Below are 23,960 nucleotides of genomic sequence, written 5' to 3' on the forward strand. Positions count from 1 at the left end.
GAAAGATGAATTAATTTCCTGTTTGTTTATGATACAGGATCTAGGCAAACAGTTAATCAACATCTGTATAAATACCCACCCCATAGAGGTCGGACGTGGAAGGGGGCTCTTCTGCCTCCTGGTAGTTGGAAAATGTTGGGTCATCTCATGTGCTTTGCAGTGCCTTACTCGGCCCAGTGCAGTGCTGGGTCTTTGATCCATAATGATTACTAACCGAGGTGCAGGATGCTGCCTTGGACCAAGGATAAAGAGGCCTCAGATTTTGAGCTTCTGAGAGCAGAGCAAAGCCCAAAGGGAGGATGTATGATCAGATTTTTACTTAGACCTCTGGCTACAGGGTGAAGGCTTGCTGGGGTAAGGTCGAGACAGATGCAGAAAGACCCCAGCTGGGAAACCACCTTTGTAATGAAGGGAAGGGTATTGGTGGCCTAACCTGTGAGATGGAAGAAAGTGAACCAATTCAAGAGGTATTACGGAGATAGAAGTTGTTGTTGTTGGATGCTAACGAGTCGGTACCTACCCACAGCGACTCTATGCACAGCAGAACGAAACATTGCCCGATCCTGGGCCAACCTCACTACTGTTGCCACGCTTGAGTCCATAGATGCTGCCACTTGGCCAATTCATCTCGTTGGGGGTCTTCCTCTTTTTCTCCAACCCTCCACCTTACCAAACAGGATATCCTTCTCCAGGTTCTCGTCCCTCCTGACAATATGTCCGAAGTATGAGAGACGAAGTTTGGCCATCTTGGCCTCCAAGGAGCACTCTGGCTGCACATCTTCCAAAATGGATCTGTTGGTTCTTTTGGCAGTCTATGGCACTTTCAATATTCTCCTCCAACACCATCAAAAGCATCAATTCTTAGAGCAGGTGGTGGGCCGGCAACGTCGGGCGCATGGGGTCCCCAGCTGATCTCCTCCCTCCCTGCCTTCCTCGGATGGCGGCTGTTTATGCTGGACGTGTGGCCAGAGACGGGTAAGGATCACGTGGAACTTCGGCTACTTGGGACAGAGACATTGCCATGCTGCAATGAGTCTCGATGACTGGTAAGACTGAGGAATTCGCACTGACCACCTAAGACAGGCAGCGTCCCTTAAACAATCAATAAAAAAGGAGGACTCAGATGCAGACAGCACAGACCCGGTCAGGAGGCCAAGCCTCTGTGGGCCCAAGCGTTGTTGACCGTCCAAACCATAGGCTCTGAGGATCAGACTCTAGCTACCTAGTAGACATAACAAACTGTCCCTCATCTGATTATTCAGTAATGCTTGTTAGTAATCTCATATGTGAGCCCTGGATATCCACAGACAAATATAAAAACCCCCCCAAAAAGCCGAGACTGTAAATTCCAATAAGCCAAGTCCCCCCCCATCCAAAAAAAAAAAAAAAAGCTAAAGAGGATAGAGAGAAACACTGTAAACTGATGATATATAGTGGGGATAATAATCAATGTAATGAAACAAGCTATATGAATGGTTGAATGTGAAGCTGATGATGTGCCCTGTAAACTTTCAATCCAAAATAAAAACATTTAATTAAAAAAAAAAAAAAAGCATCAATTCTTTTATGGTCTTCCTTATTCACTGTCCAGCTTTTGCATGCATATGAGGTTATTGAAAATACCATGGCTTGGGGCAGGTGTACCTTAGTCCTCAAGCTGACATCTTTGCTCTTCAACACTTTAAAAAGATCTTGTGCAGCAGATTTGCCTAATGCAATATGTCGTTTGATTTCTTGACTGCTGCTTCCATGAGTGTTGATAGTTGATCCAAGAAGAATGAAGTCCTTGACAACTTCAATCTTTTCTCCATTGACAAGAATGTTGTTTATTGGTCCAGTGGTGAGGATTTTTTCTTTACAATGATGTGTAATCCATATCAAAGGCTGTGCTCTTTGATCTTCATCAGTAAATGTTTTAGGTCCTCTTCACTTTCAGCAAGCAAGGTTGTTAATGAGTCTTCCTCCAGTCCGTATGCCACATTTTTCTTCATCTAACCCAGCTTATTGGATTATTTGCTCAGCATACAATAAGTAGCAGGCCACAATCAGAAATTTGGTGTTGGATCGAGGGAAATGATGTCTGGAAAAGGAGCTGATCCCCTCCGAGAAATCTCCATTTTGAGATTTTCAATGGACTCTCCCCACATAGTACCCGCTACCTGGGTGGTGCAAACAGTTAATACTCTTGGCTGCTCACTGAAATGATGGAGGTTTGAGTCCACTCACTGGCACTTCAGAAGGAAGGTCTGGTAATCTACTTCTAAAAAAATCATCCATTGAAAACATGATGGAGCATAGTTCTGATCTGACACACGTGGATCACAGTGAGTCAGAATTAACTTCTCGGTAACTGCTTGCTTTTCTCTCAGTTGTAAATGTCTTGATCGTCCTGTAGGTAGGGTAAAGGGTTAAGGTCCGTCCACCAGGGCCAAGAGGTGCTGGGTCTTATAAACGGTAAGACAGATCCCCAAGGCAAAGCTATCAGTGGTCTTTCAGGGAAGTGTGGAAGGGAGGAGGCTGGAGGAAGTGCCGCCATGTCTAGATGAAGCCAGGGCTATAGCAAGCAGGTGCCAGTTTTACCCACAAACCAGTGGGTACAATTTCCTTCATGGAAAATTGTGAGGGAGATGAGAGTTCCTCTCACCGTGTCAGCGCTCCGACTCCATGTCCAGTTACATGTCTTGTTTCTCTTTCTTGGAGCCCTGGGTTAGATATGGGACTGCTAACTGCAAGGTCAGCGGTTCAAACCCACCAGCCATTCTGCTGAGAAAGATGAGGCTGTCTGCTCCTGTAAAGATTTAGAGTCTTGGTAGTGGGTTTGCGTTCTTGTCTTGTCTCCTCAGGGTTCCAGAATTCTCATCCAACTTGGCAGGTGGTCTACCTGGTGCCCACTCCATCCTGTTTTCTCTCAGTAACCACACACCTGGTCTCCTCCGTGAATCCATACTCCTCTGTGATAGGTTTTGCTAGCGCTAATGGTAGAAGGCAGAAGGACAGCTCCTCACACACTTCAGCAAGAAGGGAGTTGGGAGGTTTTCTGAAGGCTCCTCCACCTCACATCCCTACAGCTCTCCCACTGCTAGTATTCACGTTTGAACAAAGACCCCCTTGCCTTTTAGCACAACAGAGTGAAAATAGTGAGATTCTAGGCAGCAGCAGACACATTGGAAGGTTTAGGAGCTTTCTCTGAACGTGGGGAAGTCAGTGTAACAGGTCCAGTAGGAAAGGTGGAGTTTCCATCTGGAACCAGCGTATGAGCTGCCTGACATTGCCCTGGCATAGGCTTGGAGACAGCCAGTTTGTAAAATAACTACTTTCTTTGTTGACTTTGAGCTCAAGGTTTTTATACCAAAGCAAGAGATCGTGCCTGACTGCACTTTTATGCTTATTTTTTAATGAATCAAAATGCTATTCCTGTAATGGGGGCTAGAGTCCCTGAGTGGCACAAATGGTTAAGTGTTTGAACTCATGCAGTGGTGCCTCGGAAGACAGACCTGGAGATCTGCTTCTGCGAGGTCACACCGTGAGAACCCTATGGTTCTGCTTTACAGCACAGGTCTGCCTTACAACATAGGCTGTGCCCATGAGTTAAAATGGACCCAAGTGCAGCTGGTGTGGTGTTGTGGGTTTTTATTACTTTATGATTTGCTTTTTGAAATCCAGAAAAGAATATCTGGTCCTATTTTGTTCAGAGAGATCAAAGCAGGTATGGTGTGGCGCTGTAGGATAAGCAGTGGATTGCAAAGTCAGTTTGAACCGCAAAGTCAGTGGTTCAAACCCACCAGCCACTCCTTGAAAACCATATGCTGGGTTGCCATGCAACAGAACCAACTTGATGATACTTAACAACAACCATAATATTACCATTTACTACTTCTAATGGGGACTCCTGGTATGGCATTGCAGGATTAGCACTGGGCGGCAAACCCTGAGGTTGGTGGTTCAATCCCACCAGCTGCTCCTTGGAAACCCTATACAGGGTCACTTTGAGTTGGAACCCACTTGACAGCACTTAACAACAACAACAACAACAGGTGTGGTGTTGTAAAATAAGCGCTGAACTGCTAACCACAAGGTCGGTGGCTAAACCCATTAGCCACTTCTCAGAAACTCTTATACAGGATCACTATGAGTTGGAACCAACTCGATAGCACTTAAACACCAACAACTACTAATAGCTACTGGCATGTGGATAACATGTTGTAATTAATATTCCCACAGCCTGCATCATACATTTTGCCTCATTAAGCCTGTTGGGGACCTGGGGAGGATGGGGTGAGTGGCAAAAGGAGGCCAAGGTCTAGGACCATCTTTGTTTCTAATGTGTTATAGTGCCATCTAGTGTTCATAGTGTTTTGTGCCAGCCGGGGTAAGGCTGTTAGATTTTGCCTGCTTTGAGCGGCTCTCTCAACCCAAAAGACTTTAAAAGAGCACTGAGATGTTTGTGTTTTCAGATCAGCTGATGTTTTTTGCAGCTCTAATCCCATAGAAACTTGCAAGTGAAATCCATTTCATTAGCAGTCAGAATAGTTTGTCCCTTTGAAGCTCAGACAGGGTGAGATTAATAAGAACCTGATATTAAGCTATTAAGCAACAATTTGGCAAACCTATTTATAAAGGAGAGCTGAATGCAGAAAATAAAGAAGTCTCCATTAAGGGGCTTCTTTGCCAAATCTCCTCTCTCTTTTTGGAAAATGTGAGTCAGTAACCATTTCTTGAAGGAGAGGAAGGGAAAATAGAAAGCTATATCTGTTTATATATGGACATGTGTGAACATGGACTCTGAGGATGTGTGATTATTTTAATACTTGTTAAGTGATGTCCAGTTGGTTCTGACTCATAGTGACATGGTCTAGGGTTTCCAAGGAGTGGCTGGTGGGTTTGAACCGCCAACCTTGTGGTTCAAACTAACCTTGTGGTGCAGTGCATTGTCCTAATAGTAGCTGTTAGAATAATATGATGCTGTAGCTAAATTTGTATAATGCTAACCATGCCAGCTGCTGCTCTGAGAGTTTTATATTTTAAATTCTCTCATCCTCACGACAGTACCAAAGGAGCAGGTGTTATTATGTTCCCATTTTATGGGCAAGGCAAGTGAGGTACTGAATGGCTAAGTGGTTTGGCCAAGGTCAGAAAGTCACAGTAAGAATTTGATGACAGAGAACTATGTGAGTAGGGGCTTCGAAACAAGGATTTCTGCTAGGGTTCTCAGTGATGGTGTTTTCCCTCATCGATCTTACTTTTCCCGGTGGCTTCCCATGGTGGCTACTGTTCCTGCTGTTCCATGTGTCACTTCAGGTCCCAAGCATCTAGCATAGCCCCATGCACGAGGTTGCCGTTAGTGCTTGTTGAATTGAGAGGGCAGTTTAATCTTGTGTGGGGTTGTTGGTTTGTTTGTTTGAAGAGCTCCTAAGTAGAAGAGGGTGTCCTGATGTGGTGTTGCAGGATAATGTGCTGGACCACAAGGTCAGTTTGAGCCACAGGGTCCGGTGGTTCAAACCTACCAGTTGCTTCTTGGAAACCCTATACAGGGTCGCTATGAGTCGGAACCAACTCGATGGCACTTAACAACAACAATCAAGTGTTACTGATGCACCTAAAGTCTCACAGCAAACCCTGAAGACATCAAGCATTCCAATGGACAAGTAGACACTGGGGTGTGGGGCAGCAGGCCAAGTAAATTCACCTGTAGGTGTTCGTTTCCAAGGCAACATTTCAATATCAACATCTTAGGGGGTCCTGGTATGGTGCTGTAGGATCAGCACTGGACTGCCTGCTAACCACAAGGTTGGCAGTTCAAACCCACCAAACTTCTCCTCAGAAACCCTATACAGGGTTTCTATGAGTCAGAACTGACTCACTGGCACTTAACAACAACTAACATGGAAACAGCAGAGGGAGATCTTGAAATGTTTCTAGCAAGCAGGGGATAATAAATTGAAATGTACTGCGCTGTTCTCACTGTTGCAACGTAGGGTGTGTGATGAGTGTGTGACAGTTTCCTTAGTATGCAGCGTGGGCCGTATGTGATGAACTGACAGTACCAGTGAGCATGCTTATAGGTCCTGGTAAAAACCCAGTTCCCTTCACCCTAGTTTTCCTGCGGGTCTTTGCGGCTCCATCACAGATACGCATTCCATGGGGTCTGCGGTATTGGCATGTTGGAAGGATGTGGTTTCTTAATCCAAAGAGGCTCTGACAGAGATTTTACGTATTCTTTTAGTGGTGAGTGTGAGAAAACAAAATACTGTTCCCAGGGAGTTCTGACGGGTCCCTGTTCACGCCCTGGGGTCTTTACAAGGGTGAGCCAGCCTTCCAGTCAAACAACCACGCTTGTCACAGTAGCACATGGTGTCTGTCTGTCTGCTGATACCCGCTGAGGGCTCACCACTCACAGCTGCACACAGTCTGCTCCTGGGAGTCTCCCATCTTGCTGGAAAACCAGCTATTTGATCCACAGCAGGGAGAATAGCCAGAGTTGCGGTTGGCAGGTGGGTGGTGGGTGCTGTGGGACTTTTTGAGTACCCAGGAGGGCATCAGCTGCCCAGCACCGTCTGAGATGAAATTCTAATCACACCCTCTGTCCCTGGTACCCTTGGCAGATCCCATTCACTGTTCTAGGCCTCTACTCTCCCAACATACTTCTCTTACTGATTTTGCCTGTACCCTCTTGTCCACCATTGTAAGAAACCCAAAATAAAAAACAAAACAAAGCAAGTCCACTGCTTTCCAATTGTTTACAACTCATGGCAGCCCCCGTGTGCCACGTCGAGCTGTGCTTCATGGGGTCTTCATGGCTGTGACCTTTGGAAGTTCTGAGGTGAGTCTGGATGACTTCAACTGCCAGCCTTTTGATTAAGCGTGTTGTGTAATCATGTGCCACCTAGAGACTGTTCGTATTTGTAGCTGCGGTGAAATGAAGGAAGTGGTGGGTGGACACTAGGGTGCCTGAGGTTTTTGTCCTCTCCACTTATTCTATATAAATGTCTAACCACAGGACTGTGCTGTGGCTTGTCCCTCTCACGAGTTCATTCAGGACAAGGCACATCTCCCAGGGAGTGTCTGGGAAAAGCTGCGCCCATGCATTCCAGTTCTGTGCCATCTCATGCTTGGAAGACTCAGTGCCAGCTTTTGCCCTTTCTCCCTGGGCAGGTTCTGGGAAAGTCATGGAGGGGTCGCATTTCAGGCCCTTCGATCTTGGCGATGACAGTGATTCCGACCTTCCTTGCCTTCTTCCTACCTTATTTTGCCACTCGGAGTCTCTTCATTAACCTCTGTATATCTAAAGCCGTGGTTTTGTATGCTGTCTCCTACCTCGTGCCCCACAAAGTTCTGTGATTTAAGAAGTGGGACATACTGAGGAAAATGAAGTCCCACAGGTTTCTGTTCCCGGGATGTGCCCAGGTGCACTAGGAATTCATGAGTGGGGGAAATGGTATCTAGCATTTTCTGAAATTATTCCACCCGGGATTTTAATTTTTTTTCCTTTTGAGTTGCCTACCCATGGATCAACACTGTCTGCAGTCTGGCTTCCAGAGATTTACTGGTATCATTCCTGCATGCCTCCTTTTCTGGCTGGTGCAAATGGTTAAAGAGCTTGGCTGCTAACTGAAAGGGTCAAGGTTCAAGTTGACCCTGAAGCACCATGGAAGAAAGGCCTGGCTGTCTCTTACTGAACAGTCAGTCATAGAAATCCCTGTGGAACACAGTGGGTTGGTTGGGCAGTAACCCAGGTCATCACCTGTGCACAGACCACCTGTACCCCATGGTGTGTGCTGCAAGGACGAGGCTGACAGTTTTTCTCAGGAGGATTAAATTGAAGCATGAAACCCTGAGAGCCTCCTGTGGACCAGGTGTCTAAGTTTGCTAGTGCTGCTGTAACAAAGCACTGCAGGCGGACTGGCTTATAAGAAAAGACATTGATTTTCTCATACTTCTGGAGACAGTTTAGGGTGTCGGCAGGGTTCTCTCTGAAAGCTCTGGGGAAGGTCCTTTCTTGTCTCTTTCTGTTCCTTAGCCTGTAACTCAGATGACAGCTGTGGCGGGACTCCCTTGTGGCATGCTGAACTCCCTCTGTGTCTCTTTAATAGGAATATGGCTCAGACCTTCGCTACTCCATCGTGAGCTCATATTAACTGATGACATTTTCAAAGACCCTATCCAAGCAAGGTCATGTTCACAGGTACGAGGGGTTAGGGTTTCCTTGTATCTTTCAATTCATAACACCAGTATTTCACATGCATTCTCATATGTAAACTTCATGACCGCCCTGCGAGGGAAACCTCATTCTCCCAATTTCACAGATAAGGAAACTGATGCACAGAACTCAGCACTGACTTTGGGGACAGTCCATGGAATAGGACAAGCTACATGGAGCCTTGCTGACTTGGCTTTCTAGTGCTGGCATAGCAGAAAACCCATAAGCCTTCAACACACAGGTTATTCACTCTCAGTTTAGGAAGCTAGAATTCCAACTTAGAGTGCCGGCTCTCGGGGAAGGCTTTCTCTCTTTGTCAACTCTGTGGAAAGGGCCTTGTCTCCTTTCAGCACCTGTAGACCCAGCATTCCTTGGGGTCTCCTTGTGTCTTGACATCAATCTTTCCCTACATTTAGGAGCATCACCATGCAGGGACCCCAGGTCCAAAGGACATTCCACCCCCTCCTCTTCTTTCTGGGTGGGAGCAAGTCACTCCTTCTCTGCTGACTTTTCCCCTTTTATATCTCACAAGAGGATGGCTCTGGATACAGCCTAATCCTGTAGATTGCATCAGGCCTCATCAACCTCTTTGAAGTAAGGATTTTCAACCCATCGGATAATTGCATCAGATCAGGGCTGACCCCATCAGATCACATCATGGGGAGACTGCTTGTATTAGATCTCATTATGGGGTTACTACCTCATAATGGCCAGACCACTGAGAATCCAGATCCAACCAAGTTGACACAAAACCTTAACTGTCACGCTTGGCTATCACTATTCAATGGCCTAACATGACCTTGACCAGGGAACACAGTGATTTTCTGATAGGGTCATTGTCTAACTCGGTCATACCTTGTGTGTGTATGTGTGTGTGTGTGAAAGAGAGGGAGAGAGAGAGTCCCCCACCCCCCATTGCTGCGGTAGCCAGGACAGTGGTACCCTACCTGCACACCCTTTAAAATGCAGGACTCAGTTCAAGTATTTGCAAGTTTGATTTTTTATCCACCTAACTTCTGATGCCATAACCAGTAAGTCCAGAATTAGAAGATTTTCTACAGCTGGGGGACTCTGTTCCATTTACAGGGGAAGGATTCTGAAGGGAAAACATCTCAGGCAAGCAGCCCCTTTCCAATGGAAACAGTGCTGGAGCAGCACGCCCCTCATCTGCAAGCAGCCTGGAGCGCTTCCGTTGGCTTCTGGTAGGAGGAGGATTAGGGTTCATGGGAACATTTTGGCAGAGCTAAGCTGGTATTAATAAGTGCCTGTACCCATGGACAACATTGTATTGTAGATCAATACAATCTAGGCTCCAAATTCAGATGATAAATGAGTCCCATTATGACCTAATTAGCAAGCCTCATATTTTGAATGGATAAATAATAATTCTACCACATAATCCTAAACCACTTCTTGAAAAGCACTGTTAAGGCTTCTCTTGCCTGCTGCAGAGATGAAGGCAAAGGAAACAAGGGTATCATTTACAAATTTGTTTGCTCCTGTGATGGTTAGCTGTTTTTTCTGTATTCACAGACTTCTCTAGCTCAGTTGAGCTCATTAATTGTAAGGTAAGATACTAATAAAGTGTTCATGATGATTTTTTAGAAAAAAAGCCTGCCTGTCTCTGGAGGGGAGAGTTTCCTGGGCCCTGCTTGGCTCCAGGAATATATTCCTGCTACAGTTCACGAGCTTAGTTGTCACAGGAATATCACAGGTCCAAAACCAAGCCCACTCATCAAGTCGGTTCCAATTCAGATTGCTCCTGTAAGAAAGAACGGAACTGTTTCCAAGGTTGTGGTTTCCAAGGCTGTGATGTGTATAGGAACAGATTGCCACATCTTTTTTCCTGCCAGCCTTTCAGTTAACAACCAGGCACTTAACCAATGAGTCACCAGGCCTTCTTATATAACAGGTTGTTGTTAAGTGCCGTTGAGTCCATTCTGACTCATAGCAACCCCGTACAGGATTTCCGAAGAGCAGCTGATATGTTTGAAATGCCGACCATGTGGTTCACAGTACAGTGCTGATCCTACAGGGCCACACCAGGACTCACTCCCAGTTTAGGAGGCTAGCAGTCTGAATTCAGAGCACCAACTCTGGAGGAAGGTCCTTTTTGTCTCCTTTCCGCATCTGTAGACCAGCATCCCTAGACGATCTCCATGTGCCTTGACATCAGTCTTCCTCTAGATCTCAGAGCTTCATAGTACAGGGATCCCAGGCCCAAAGGAGGCACTCCATTCCAGGCTGTCATCTTTCTCTGATCAAGTCTGTCTCCTTTTATCTCTTGTAAGAGAAAAGGCTTACATGCCAGTCCTTGGGAACCTTCCATAAATTGGATCAGATTGGTGATGGTTTATTACATCATGTCACATCACAGGGCATAGCTACATCTTAACTCACAAACTACTGAGAACCCTGGCCCAGTCAAGTAGACACAAAACCATAACTATCACAACTTGGCCAGTTGCTATAGGTGGTGGTGGCGGTGGTTGTGTGCTGTACATTCAGTTCTGATTCATAGGGTTTCCAAGGCTGTAAATCTTTATGGGCGCAGAAAGCTTCATCTTTCTCCTGCGGGGAATGGCTGGTGGTTTTGAACTGCTGACTGTGAGATTAGCAGCCTGGCTCATAACCACTATGCTACCAAAGTTCCTTAGTTGCTGCAGAGTCAGCTCCCAGCCCATGGAGCCCCCACATGTGTCAAAGTGGAACTGGGCTCAGTGTCTGATTTATCACAAGTGGATCTGTAGTCCTTTCTGCAGAGATATGACTGGGCAGCTTTGAACCTCTACTCTTGGTTAGCAGCTGAGTCATGAGCTATTTACACAACTCAGGGTTATTGTTATCTGCTGAGCTAGTTCCGACTCATAGAGACCCTGTATAGGGTTTCCTAGGGCTTGCTGTTAGCAGTCCAGTGTTTATCCTATAGTGGCACACCAGCACTCTATCCACCGGCTAGCAGCTGGCATCTGGAGTACCTGGGTCTGAAGATGCAGATGTTTCTAGCATCCATCTTCATCGTGGTCATTGTGTGTAGTCTGCTCCTTATAGCTCAGACTTGATTAGGTTTAGGACCAATCGTAGACTTGCCTAGCTTTGTTAATGTAACAAAAGAAAGCCCTTATTTCTAAACTGAGTCACAACCACCAGGCCAGGAGATGAAATCCTAGTTTGGAGGACACAGTTCCAGCAGTGACCCCCTTGAATGTGCTACCCTGGAACAGTATCAGCCCAAGTCCTTGATGCAAGACCCAATTAAGTCCAGGGCTGGGAGTCCAAGGCCACTTTCTGGTGAGCCACCACAAGAGCTGAAAAGGTTGGGAACCCTTAATATAGATGGTAGTTTTCGTTGGCTTTGTGGGCAAGAACATGGGCCGTGGAATCACAGATCCCTGCTTTCAAGTCCTAGCTCTTTTCTTTCTTTATCTTGTGACCTTAACCTTAACTGATAGGCAAATTTCCTCATTTGTTAAGTGGGAGTGACAGTAGTACCTACTCTGTTGTGATGTTGTTTAGTGCTGACTCATAGTGACCCTCTATAGAGTTTCCAAGGAGCAGCTGGTGGGTTTGAACCACCAACCTTGAGAGTCAGTTCAACTCATAATGACGCTGTATAGGATTTCCAAGGAGTTGCTTCTGGGTTTCTGGTTAGCATTCATTGCTTATCCTACAGTGTCACACCAGTGATTGGAAGGATTAAGTGAGATCATTTTTGCTGAGTGCCCAGTACAGTGCCTGGCACGTGATGAAGGACTAGATCAATGTTTGTTTTGATAGTTTCACTAGGCTTCAAGGTCATCTTCTCTGAAATGAACTGGTAGAACCACATGAGCGTTTCCCAGACTGCGGCTCTCAGATTCCCAGAGTTCCATAAGCACTTTGCTGGGGGTGGCCACATGCTATTTATTCTCCGTTTAATTAGAACTGCCTGTTCTCGATGCTTTGGGCTGGACTCATTTCAGCTTCATAGAAGCACCAGTTATCTCCTGCTGATCAGAGGCTTGGATTGACAGCTACATTGGTTTATGATTAATAAATAATGAGAATCAGATTAATGATTTCTTCATAATTGCATTGTGGTGACAGATGTGACAGCCAGTCTGTTTTCACACATCTTACTTGAGAAATGCTTCTCTGTATGGCAGATAGAGTCTGTCAGAACATGTGCTTCTCTGTGGGGAGAAGGGACAGTGAAGGACAGATGGACAACAAAGAGAGCCCGTGCTGGTGGAAAGGTTGAGAGCTCTAGATATGGAGAGTGTTTTCTAGCTATAAAAACAACAAAAACCTAAGCCAGTTGCTATCAAGTCTACGCCAACTTGTGGTTGCCTCATGGCGTCAGACTAGAACTGGGTTCCATAGGGTTCTCAGTGGATGGTTTTTTGGAAATAAATTGCCTCCAACCTTTCTATTAGCAGCTGAGTTGATGTTAGCTGTTGCCCCACCTAGGGACTCCATTCTCTGATTAAACTGATTTCCTTCAAGCCAACTTCAGCTAATAGTAACCCCACAGGACAGAGTGTGGGACCCCGCTGGTGTGGGGGGGTTTCATGTTGGGCTTCTAACCACAGAATCAGCAGTTTGAGTCCACCAGCCACTCCTCAGGAACGAGATGAGGCTTTCTGTTCCCATAAAGATTTAATAGCCTTGGAAATCCTGTCCAGGGTCACTCTGAGTTGAACAACAACACAGGATAGAATAGAATGACCCCCATAGAGTTTCCAAGGCTGTAATCCTAATAGAAACAGACTGCCACATCCTTTTCTTGAGGAGCAGATGTTGGATTGGAACTGCCACCCTTTCAGGTTCGCAGTTAAGCATTGGTGATCATTTACTCCAGACAGCAACCCTGTATAGGGGTTTGAAGGCTGTAGATCTTACGGGAGCAGAAAGCCTCATCTTCCTCCCAGGAACAGTTGGTAGATTCGAACTGCTGACCTTATATTTAACAACCCAACCCAACTGCTGACCTTGTAAGGGCTCTTTTATTTTCTGGTTGTTGTTGTTATGTGCCGTTGAGTCAGTTCCGACCCATAGTGACATCCTGTATAGGGTTTTCGAGACTGTGACTCTTTACAGGAGCAGAAAGCCCTCGAGATCACAGCCTGAGACCCAGTAGAGAATCCAGGTAGCTTCTGCTGAATACTTTCAGTAGAGATCATGACCATTTACCTGTTCACACCCCTTGCTTATCTCCTCTCCCCCACCTTCTGTCCCCCAGCCTGGGACCTTTGCTTGAGCCAGATAAATGTTGTTGCTAGGTGACATCAATGAAGAAATCATTGAACTCACGGCGACCCCTTGTGGCAGAGTACAGCTGTTCTGTCGGGTTTGCCTTATGGGAGTAGATGCCCATCTATAGGGTTTTACTTATGGGAGTAGATGCCCAGGTCTTTCTCCCATGAGCTACTGAGTGAGTGGGTTAGAACTGTCAGCCTTTCAGTTAGCAGCGGAACACTCAACTGTCACTGCACTAGGACTCCTCTTAGTGTCTGGATTTGCTTCCTTCTCACCTGCTCCCTGCTGGTCCCTGTGCTATCCAGCTGCCCTAGAACACCCTTCCCTCTCCCGTGGCCTCACAGTTTCTCCACCTTGGCATTATGGGCATTTTGGACCAGATGATTCTTTGGGGACTGCACTGTACACTGTAGCATTTTAGCCACAGCTCTGGGATCCACTCTCTGGATGCCAGTAGTACATACACCCCACCCCACCCCACCCCCAAACTATAACAACCACATGTCCCCTGGGAGCCCACACTCAGCTTAACATCCCGCCTTCTCCATGAACTCTTGTGGTCCCGGTCCACAAAATCCATCTGCTAATGATAAATGGCTTTGGCTGTGATCTGTGTGTGTCTCCCCATAGAGACAGCCTGTCCTTGAAGGATCAGGAACCACATCTTAACTTCTTTGTGTCTCCACAGGGCTGATCCTTGTTGGAGCCATTGATTTTAAACAGGGGCCTCTTGGCTTACTGTCAACTACTGTACTCATTTCCTACAGCTGCCAAAGCAAAATACCACAAATTGGGTGACTTGCAAGAAAAGAACCGTGTTTCCCTACAGTCCGGAGGCTAGACGTGCCAGTCAGGCTATCTGCTGGGCGGATTCCTTCTGAGAGGGAAACGCTTCTGTCTCTGCCTTCTGTAGCATCTGAGAGTTCTGGGTGTTCTTGGCCTACAGCTTCCTTTGTGTATGCGCTCTTACATAAAGATACCAGTTATGTAGGATTAGGAACCCCCTCCCCCCCCAGGATGATCTCATGGTTACCTAACTAGTAACATTGTCACGTGCTGGACTGCAAGATTGGTTTGAACTGCAAGGTTGGCAGTTCAAGCTCACCAGCCATTCTTGGAAACCCTATACAGGGTTGCTATGGGTCGGAACCGACTCGACGGCACTTAACAACAACAATATTTCCAAACAAGTTCACGTCCACATGGATTGGGGGCTAAGTGTCAACATATCTTTTTAGAGGACAGGGTTTAGTCAGTCCATAACAATCCCCATGAGTTGAGTGCCGGCTGTTTTCTAATCACATCACCTGTATTTTCTCTTCATGTTTTACAACCGGCCCCTTTACAGGAAGACTCAAGAGGTAAGTAACTTACCTATAGTCACACAACTATAAAGTGCAGGGAGGACAGCCAGCAGGCGGCTGGGAGGTTCTTTGTGGTTTCCGGGAGACAAGGGTGAAGGGAGCGCTGAGATGGAAGACCTTTGTGAAAGGGCATTGGGAAGAAGGGTTGTGGAAAGAATGGGTCAGGCTCTTCTTTCTTGGGCAGCTGGGCCGGCAGGAAGTGAGCTGACATGATGCTAGTAATTGTAGACTTGAGCCCTGTGGGGTTGGTTTGTGCTTCCGCCCTGAAGGCTGGGTCAGGGGTGGGGTCAGCCTGCCCTGTGTCTTATTGAGCTAAGTGCCTTGCCAAGGAAAAAAGCAAATATGACCCTTGGCAGCTGTAGAAAGAACACCCAGTAGTGATGAGCAGGAGAGGGGAACGATTTGTTTGGCCTTTTCTAGAAAACTGTGCTTGTTATACGGCTTGTTTGTTCTTAACAAACACTGACCTGGGCAATTCAAGGAAGAAGAAATCAAATGAACCACGAGCTTATGAAGACATGTTCATTCACCCTTACTCCTGGACAGGGCAATGCAAATCGAAACAGCAAGGGCCCCTCTTAACACTATAGAAAATCTTACTCTGGTGCACAGGAAGCTACATTTAAGACTATCCATGGCTCTGTGTGTAATGATGAACATATTTTCAAAGAACTGAAGTATCCATCAGTCAGGGATTAGACAAATCCTATGTGGTTTATCATATGATGGAATAACAGGAACATGTAAATTTTATTGTAAAAAACGGGCAAAAGCTGATTGATGGCAATTTTCACGCACTGCAAACCAGTATTTCAAGGCTGTAAACCAAGAAAGTGATTGCTAGAGATTTCAGCTGGTGGGAGAGGGCAGAAGATGCAGTTAAAAGGAGGTAGATTCAAGGGTAGAATGCTTGCCTTGCATGCAGGAGACCTAGGTTCAATTCTTGGCCAATGTACCTCAAATACACATACCTGTCAATTCTCAGCCAATGTACCTCAAATACACATACCTGTCAATTCTCAGCCAATGTACCTCAAATATACATACCCTCATCTGTCAATGAAGGCTTGTGTGTAGCTGTGATTGTTGAACAGGCTTCAGTGGAGCTTCCAGACTAAGATAGACTAGGAAGAAAGACTTGGCAATCTACTTCCAGCATTTAGCCAGTGGAAACTCTATGGATCACCGGTCCAATCCCAATTGTGGGGATAGCACAGACCTGGGCAGTGTTCTGTTCTATTGCACATGGAGTCCTTATGAGTTGGAGGTTCACTCCGTGACAGCTAACATAGATAAAGGAGACCTTGGCTTTCTCTGTAAGGTTTTTGTTGTGGTTGTTGCTAAACAAATGGAAATGTGACAGAATGCCAGCAAATCTTAATTCTGGGTCCTGATTGGTATTTTTCTTTCTTTTTTTTCAATCGTCCCCTCAAAATGGAGACATTTATCACTGCGATTCTGCACCTTGTACGTGCTGTCGTGAGGATCCATGACTATAAGAGAAATGGAAACACTCCATCATCTAGGGCCCCATGCAAAGACAGAGGGGTGTTTCTTTAATAAGAATAATCACCTGTTCGGCTTGTCTTTGGTTCTCTGCTAAGTAGCGTTTGTTGCAGTTGGAGCCTGGGAGGATTTGCAGTGATTTACACTCTCCGTACCTTGAAGTTCATGTTCGTTTGTTTTGTAAAAACTCCCCAGAGCACACAGCCAAGATGAAAGTAAAGAGAAAGCGGATTGGGTTTTTATGTACCTTCTTGGAAGGCTGGGAAGGAGGTGGGAAGTGACACTTCCCTTCTGGAAAACCACAGCACCTCCCTGCCCTGAGCTCTGTGCTTTGAGGTCGCGGACAGTCACAGGCTTACTGGGGAGCTGTGTATTCAGTACCTGGAATTACAAATTACAGAAGTTAGGGTTGGGGAGTCAACTCGGGTAGTCTGAGATAGATGAATGAAGCATGAAGGGATGTTAGTGGACCAATGTAGAGAAAGGACTCAATGTCCAATAGTGATTTCTGTGGCAACACATGGGCGCCCTCTGTTGGCCAAGACAGGCCACCTTTGCTCAGAATTACTCCCGGGAAGTTGGTGGGATATTGTGGGGGAAGGAAGGCTGAGACTGGGAGCAAGATTATCTGCTTTTCTGAAAGCAATAAATTCTCATTTAAGCTGCACTGTTGATCAACTCTGAAATTGCAAATTTTTATTTTGTTCTAAGCCCTCAATTTCAGGTGGATGTTCACGAGCTATTTTGTTCTGTTTTCTGAGGAAAATAAATCTCGGTTGCTCTCTCATTTCCTGCCCCCTTCTTGATAAGCCTGGGTGGATGTAGGTCAGGACTCCGGAACACCCTGTGTCTCACCTCTAGGTGAGCGGCCTCTGGGCTGGCCCTACTCAGATGAAAGGACAGACTGCAGAGGCCCTATTCAGGGCTCCAACTGGGTTGGAGCTGAAGAACCAGACCAAGCAAATCCCTCTGTGAGTGTGGTGTCTGCTCTGTAATCCTGCCATCTGTGTTTAATTGTCATTATGTTCAGTGTAACATAATGTTTCCTGGTGCAACCTTGAGCAGGAATCCCTAATAATCCATCCTGTTCACATGCCCACCTTAGACTTGCTTCACCATTAACTCTGGTTTCTTACCAACCTTCCGAACATCTGAGCCCTGTGGTTACAGCCCATGAGGATGAGCTGTGGTGCATGCTGCATCCTTCCCGGCCTCCCCTACACCTTGAATCCCAAGTATAGACGTCCACAGGAAGCCGGACAAGTGAGAGTCCCTAAGGGGGCTACAAATGGTTAGCATGTACAGCAGCTAGCCAAAGCAGCGTTTGTTACAGTTGGAGCCTGGGAGGCTTTCTTCTGACGTTGCCAGGAGTCACCCCAGAGTCAACCTCAGAAGAAAGGTCTGGCAATCTAGGTCCCAAGAAGTCAGCTACTGAAAGCCGTATGCAGCGCAGTTCTGCTCTGATGTGCATGGGGTTACCATGATTGAAATGGACTCTAGAGTAACTCTTTTGTTTTTCAGACAGGTGTAATTGGTCAGGTAGAACCAGAGACGCCTTCTTCTCCACTCCAACAAGGTACAGCCATTCAGGAGGGAACTGCCTGTATTGCTAAGTTGTCTATTTTATCAAAAGAAACCAGATCATTTGTGTGCAAGCTTGATTTTTAAATGTTGAGAGAGAGAGAAAAAAAAAACCCAAAATCTTGTAAAGCAGCGTAGATCAGATACTATGAGAAACACCAAGAGACTCAGCTCAGCTTCCTAACACACTCCCCCTCAAGATCCGCGCCTATAAAATCCAAACAATTGCTCCTCATGATCTCACCCCCTCATGTTACCAAATGTGAGAGCAAGACCTGCCTCATGCCATACAACTGCAAGGTTGTGATGTCATAAGGGTGAGTGGTTCAAACCCACCAGCCGCTCCTTGGAAACCCTATACGCATAGGGTCACTATGAGTCAGAATTGACTCGATACCACTTAACAACAGCAACAAAAAGCCGTCAGTGATAAGGTGGCAAACTTTATGTGTACGAGGGAGCTTCAAAAAGTTAGAGGGAAATGGAATGAAAAGATAATGGAATTTTCAATAAACTTTTTGATGTCCCCTTGTATGTGTGTTTTCAAAAGTCTTTTTCCTTTTTATAAGAATATGCTCACTGCCTATCATCTGTTAATACGTATTGAAAGCCATTCTTATCATAGTGTCCTATGTATTTCCTTAAGTCATTAAAAATCTCTAAACAATAAATGTTCCAAAATATGACATCATACCCCAGGGGTGTGCAAGAGTTAAAGACCACAGAGGGGGACACTATTAGATACACAGCCTTGCAGTCATGGTGATCTACGGGTAGATGCATGGCTAGACACGCAGGCTGAACAGGTGTGGGAGGGAGAGTCGGAATCTACGCACTAATATATGTGACAGAAGTTATTTGTATCTGGGTATTTACCTTTGCTGCAAATATACCCCGGAATGTGGTGGTGCATACAGGGGACAAAGTTTTAAAAACTTCTGAGACCTAACCGAATGCCTCGAGGGAATGAGTCACAGGGCCTGGGGCTCAGAACCAGAGTCTCACGGTCACATGGTCCATTGGCATAAATAGGATAAAGGTAAACACCTTGGTGGGTTACAGCCAATGAGATTAACTGAAGTGCGTATAATTAGTTAAATGCAAAACTGCTGATCTTCTCTGTAAACCTTCACCCACTTCACACTAAAAAAGCTATTTAAGAATCCCACCATACGATAATAGTCTAATTTATTTAACGCTGTAGTTTACTGAATCACAGGTCCCTGTGATCGTGGCCTTTTACATCACTGCCCAGCATCCCCTACAAGGATGTCAGGCTGAAACATCAATCTATAATGGCTGATTGCCAGCAAGTCTGCCCCTGAATTGTGGTGACCCCTACACAGTGGAACAAAGCGCTGCCCAGTTCTACACCATTCCCAGGATGGGTTGCAAATCACACTGCTGGGATCCATAGGGTTTTCATGGACTGATTTTTGGAAGTAGATTAGCAGGCCTTTCTTAGTCCTTCTGGAAGTTCCATTGAAAGCTGTTCAGCATCATGTTGTTGTTGTTGTTAATTGCCATTGACTTGATTCCCACTCACGCTGACTGCAAAATAGAACTGCTCCATAGGGTTTCTAAGACGGTGACCTTTGGGAAACATATCGTAGCCCTGTCTCTCAAGCACCTCTGGACAGGTTCGAACCACCAACCTTTCAGCATCGTAGCCACATACTCTCTAACACTGTCAGATGAGTTATTGCTGTGGTTGTTAAGCGCCATCAAGGTGGTTCCGACTCATAGTGATCCAGTATAGGGTTCTGGGTGGTAAGCTACATAGGAAGTGAATTGTACCAGCTGTTTCATGTCTTTCACCTTTTCCCCCCATTTAAAAACATATGATTACTTCTTTTATCTTACTGTAAAGTAGCACATATCGGATATGGCATTTTAGAAACTGTAGAAAAACACAAAGAAAACTATAAACCGGGGTCCCCTGGTGGCCCTCTTGTTTGTCAGCCCTGTGTTGCTGGTGTTTTAAATCAAAGTCCTTTCACAGATCTGGGAGCAGGAACGAGACTCCTATGGTTGCCCTCTGGCTGTATTTTCTTTCTAGTTTTCTCTAGTGGCCCTGGGGGGGGGTGGGGGGAGGGTTTCAGGTCATTTCAAGGCAGAGCCTACCTTTCTATTCCCTAAGTAGGACTTTGTTGCCTTTATGATTTTTCTCTAGCTGCCTGCTTTGGGGAAACTCTTCTGACAGTGATATTTACCAGTAGAGGTGATTCTAATGAGGAGTGTGTGGGCTCAGGGTTGGTGGACATACAGGTGGAGTCTTTGATAGCTGATGAGAGGAAGAAGATGGGGCACCTAAGGGCTTTCTTTTCTCTTGGACCCTGCATCTTTGGATAACCCTCAGAACATGTTGCAAACAGCGAACCAGCTGCATTCCAGAAAGACTCCCAAACTTTATGTGTTCAAAGTTCTTGAGAACAATCATTCGTCTTCTAACTTTCACAGATCATCAGCCCTGGGAAGACGGTGTCCCCTGGCTTGGTAGGCAGGAAAAGCATTGTTAAATGAATTGAGATAATATTGAACTTAAAGCTTTTGTGATGGATGGTGCCCTGTGTGGTGGTAGACAGCTCTAGAGAGGAAAACCAAGGTAGTGGAATGGACTCTCGTGTGTTCCTTCATCCATCTGTACGCTTACTTAGTTAATGTGGTTGGTTCCTTCTCTCGGCCTGGCTTCATGCTGCTCAGTGGGCTTGTAAAGAGAAACTAGAGCTGGACCACACCTTCGAGAAACGCTGAGTCTAAGAAAAGGGACAGACGGTTGACAAAAATGAGTTCAGCTGGGTTCGTACAGAGGTGGCAGGTAAGCAGAGTGTTTCACTCCATTTGGGAAGTCAGGAAAGGTGGTCTTTTCACAGGTTCTTTCTCTCTGGGAGTCGGTGTCAGTGTGACCTTTCTCCGATAAAGACCTTGGGTGCTGAGCCTGTAGCAAACGTCCCAGGTAGACAACGCTTTACACCTGTGTGGCGCAGTTGGTTAGGTTTGGGCTGATAAAACCGAATGATTGGTATTTGAACTCACTAGCCTCTCCATGGGAGAAAGATATGTCAGTCCTGTCGTGTCCTATGGGGTCACTATGAGCTGGAATGAACTCGATGACAGTGGATATGGCTTTTCTGGTTTTGTGTGGCTCCACTGGAGGGTTCTCTGAAAACCTGCACCGGGTTTCCGCCAACCTTTCTACCCATGCGCCCTTTCCCTTTGCTGATTTTGCGACATACCCTTTCTATGTAATATGTGGCTGCTGTTGCCTCTTATGTATCTTCCTTGCAAATGTCTGAATCTGGGAGCGGTCTTGAGGGCCCTGATGTGGAGGTCAGGGGGGTGGGGCGTGCTCAGCCAAAGGCAGCCCCTTTCCTTCCCTGAAGGGACGGAGGAGTGATCAGGACTCACCAATAAAGACTTGGGGGTCCAACTCACCTATGTTTCCGTCTTGACCTGATTCTGCCATTGGCTTGGGGCATGTTGTTTCGCTCGCCTGAGCCTCAGGATCCTGGACAAAGGTGACGGTGATAGAGATGACGTCAGGATTCGGTGAACTGCCCGCCTTGCATAGGGCAGGTACTTGACCAGCATACACAGTACAAGCAGGGGTGCTCTGTGCTGCCCAAAGGTGCGTCCCCAGTTCTGAACACAGGGCTTCCCGGTGTATAGCAGTATTGAATGAATACTGCACGAATGAGTAAATGCCACCAAACATTGTTGTAGGAATCCCTGGTTGGCACAAATGGTCACATGGTCACTTACTAACCATAAGGTTGGCTGTTTGAATCCACCCTGAGATGCCACAGAAGGAATACATGGCGACCTACTTCTGAAACATTAGCCATTGAAAGTCTTACGGAGCACAGATCTGCTCTGAAATACGTGGGGTCTCCATGAGGTAGAATCAGCTCCAAGGGTAACTGCGTTACTGGCTGGCTTAGCCTGGCTGTGGGAAGCCTCATGAAGCACACATGTTCTGGAGGGGCTGGTGCTTACTGTCTAAGTGAAATGGGTTAAGTTCCATGGAAACTTCTCTGTGAACCCTGGCTGTCATCTGCTTGCTCCAGCAGGAATGTTTAACAGAGCACTGCATTGGGGTGTCTCCTGTTTGCCCAGACCTCTCGCTGGATCTGATGGCCCATCTACCAGGAGTTAAGAGCTCCACCTCCCTGTGTTGTACACACACACACACACACACATATACACACATGTATGTACACACACATATATACACATACATGCATACACACTCACATGTATACACACATACACACCACCATCACCTTCAACCCCTTACAATGGACAGTTCATACATCGTATGTTGTTTTTGTTGTTGAGTGCTGTCGAGTCAGTTCTGACCTCAAGCAACCCTGTATAGGGTTTCCAGGGAGTGGCTGGTGAGCTTGAACCGCCGACCTTGCAGTTCAGATGGCTTTGCAGTCTGGCGCATTAACCCACATTGCCACACCAGGACTCTGGACATCGTATGTTGTTGTTGTTAAGTGCCATCGAGTCAGGTCTGATTCATAGCGACCCTATATAGGGTTTCTAAGGAACAGCTGGTGAGCTTGAACCACCGACCTTGAAGTTCAAACGGCTTTGCAGTCTGGCGCATTAACCCACAGCACCACACCAGGACTCGGACATCGCATAGGGGAGTATGTTTTCCTTCCGAGCCTCACACCCCACACTGTTGGAGAACACTGGGTTTTTATTTATGCATCAGTCTGTAAAGGTGTTGTAAGCATAGACCTGCTCATGTTCTGAATGGCTAAGTGGAATATTCTCTTCACAGTCCCAGTGACCCATTTCCCAAATGCTCTCTTACTGCGCAGTTTTCTCCAGTTTTTGCAGAAAGGACAGAGGCGATAAACAGACCTTTGCAAATTCATTTGCTCCAGTGGTAGACCACCATTTACCCTTTCCCACCTTAGGGGCTTGCTTTGCTTGTTAATGTTTCTTTGATAGGATAAATGATGTCATCATCACAGACCAACAAGATCCACCCTCTGAGGGCAGAATGTATTGCATCTCCTACAGCCAGTGAGCCCCTTTCCTCCTAAAGTTCTTGTTAAACATCCCCCAGTCTCCTTTTGCAGGAGATTGGGGAAAGGAGGCATCCTGTGATGTGGGCTTAATTAACCATATGTGTCACAAGGGACTCCTAAACCACATTAAACCAAACCAAAACACAAAACCTAATGCCATTGAGTTGATTCTGACTCACTGCGACCCCGTGGGACACAGTAGCACTGCTCCGAGGCTGTAAAAATGGAAGTAGATAGCCTAATCTTTCTCCCACAAAAGGGTGGGTTCAAATCTCTAGGCTTTCAGTTAGCTGCTTGATGGTTTACCCACTGAGCCTCCAGGGCTCCTTACAACAGCCTCTTGTGGCAGTCTTTCTTTCATACATGACTCATTCAATGACTAATTCCTGTAGGCCTTGTTCAGAACGGGGGATGCGCCTTTGGGCAGCACAGCGTGCCCCTGCTCATTCTGTTTATACTGGTCCATGCCGGGTGGGCATCTCACAGAATCCTCCAAGAATCTGAAGTCTTCACTGTAACTCTCCCCTTTGTTGGGAATTCTCAGAATCCCCCTGATTCTAATCTTGTCTCAACCACTGAGTTGTCCATTAGACCTCTGAGTAAACCTGCCCATCTCCCTCCACCTCTGTTCCTCTTCTGTAAAATGATGGGCAGATCCAGAATGTTCCCTTACACATCTAGCATTCTTTCAGAGTGTCATGTAGCCCATGTAGTCCCAATTTGATCTCTGGAGAAGGGCACAGCTTTGAAACCCAGGTGGGTTTAAAAGTGAAGCACGTGTCCGTACTTCTACTGCCTCCAATGTCCCCCTGCTGAGGTAGGATGGAGACATGATGTCCCACCATCCATGTACAGAGATGGCTTGACCATGTAGCAGAGCCAAGGGGCTCTCTAGCCCTATGATCCCCTTTACACCTAGGTAGTCTACCTAAGTTTTGACTTGGAACCCCAAATCTAAAAGAGCTCTGCCTATGGCCATATGAATTTGGGAGGCATAACCCTACCCAAGAAGCTCTGGTAGTATAG

The 23,960-nt window shown here is 46.3% G+C and overlaps 1 protein-coding gene across 1 annotated transcript in view; it reads left to right on the top strand.

Annotated features, from left to right (window-relative positions):
- The window catches only part of LDLRAD3 (low density lipoprotein receptor class A domain containing 3), a 333,665-nt gene that overhangs the window by 224,428 nt on the left and 85,277 nt on the right, over nucleotides 1-23,960 (top strand). The window lies entirely within an intron of this gene.

Source organism: Chrysochloris asiatica, unplaced genomic scaffold (assembly GCF_000296735.1).
Source record: "Chrysochloris asiatica unplaced genomic scaffold, ChrAsi1.0 scaffold00072, whole genome shotgun sequence".
NCBI classification, from domain to species: domain Eukaryota; kingdom Metazoa; phylum Chordata; class Mammalia; order Afrosoricida; family Chrysochloridae; genus Chrysochloris; species Chrysochloris asiatica.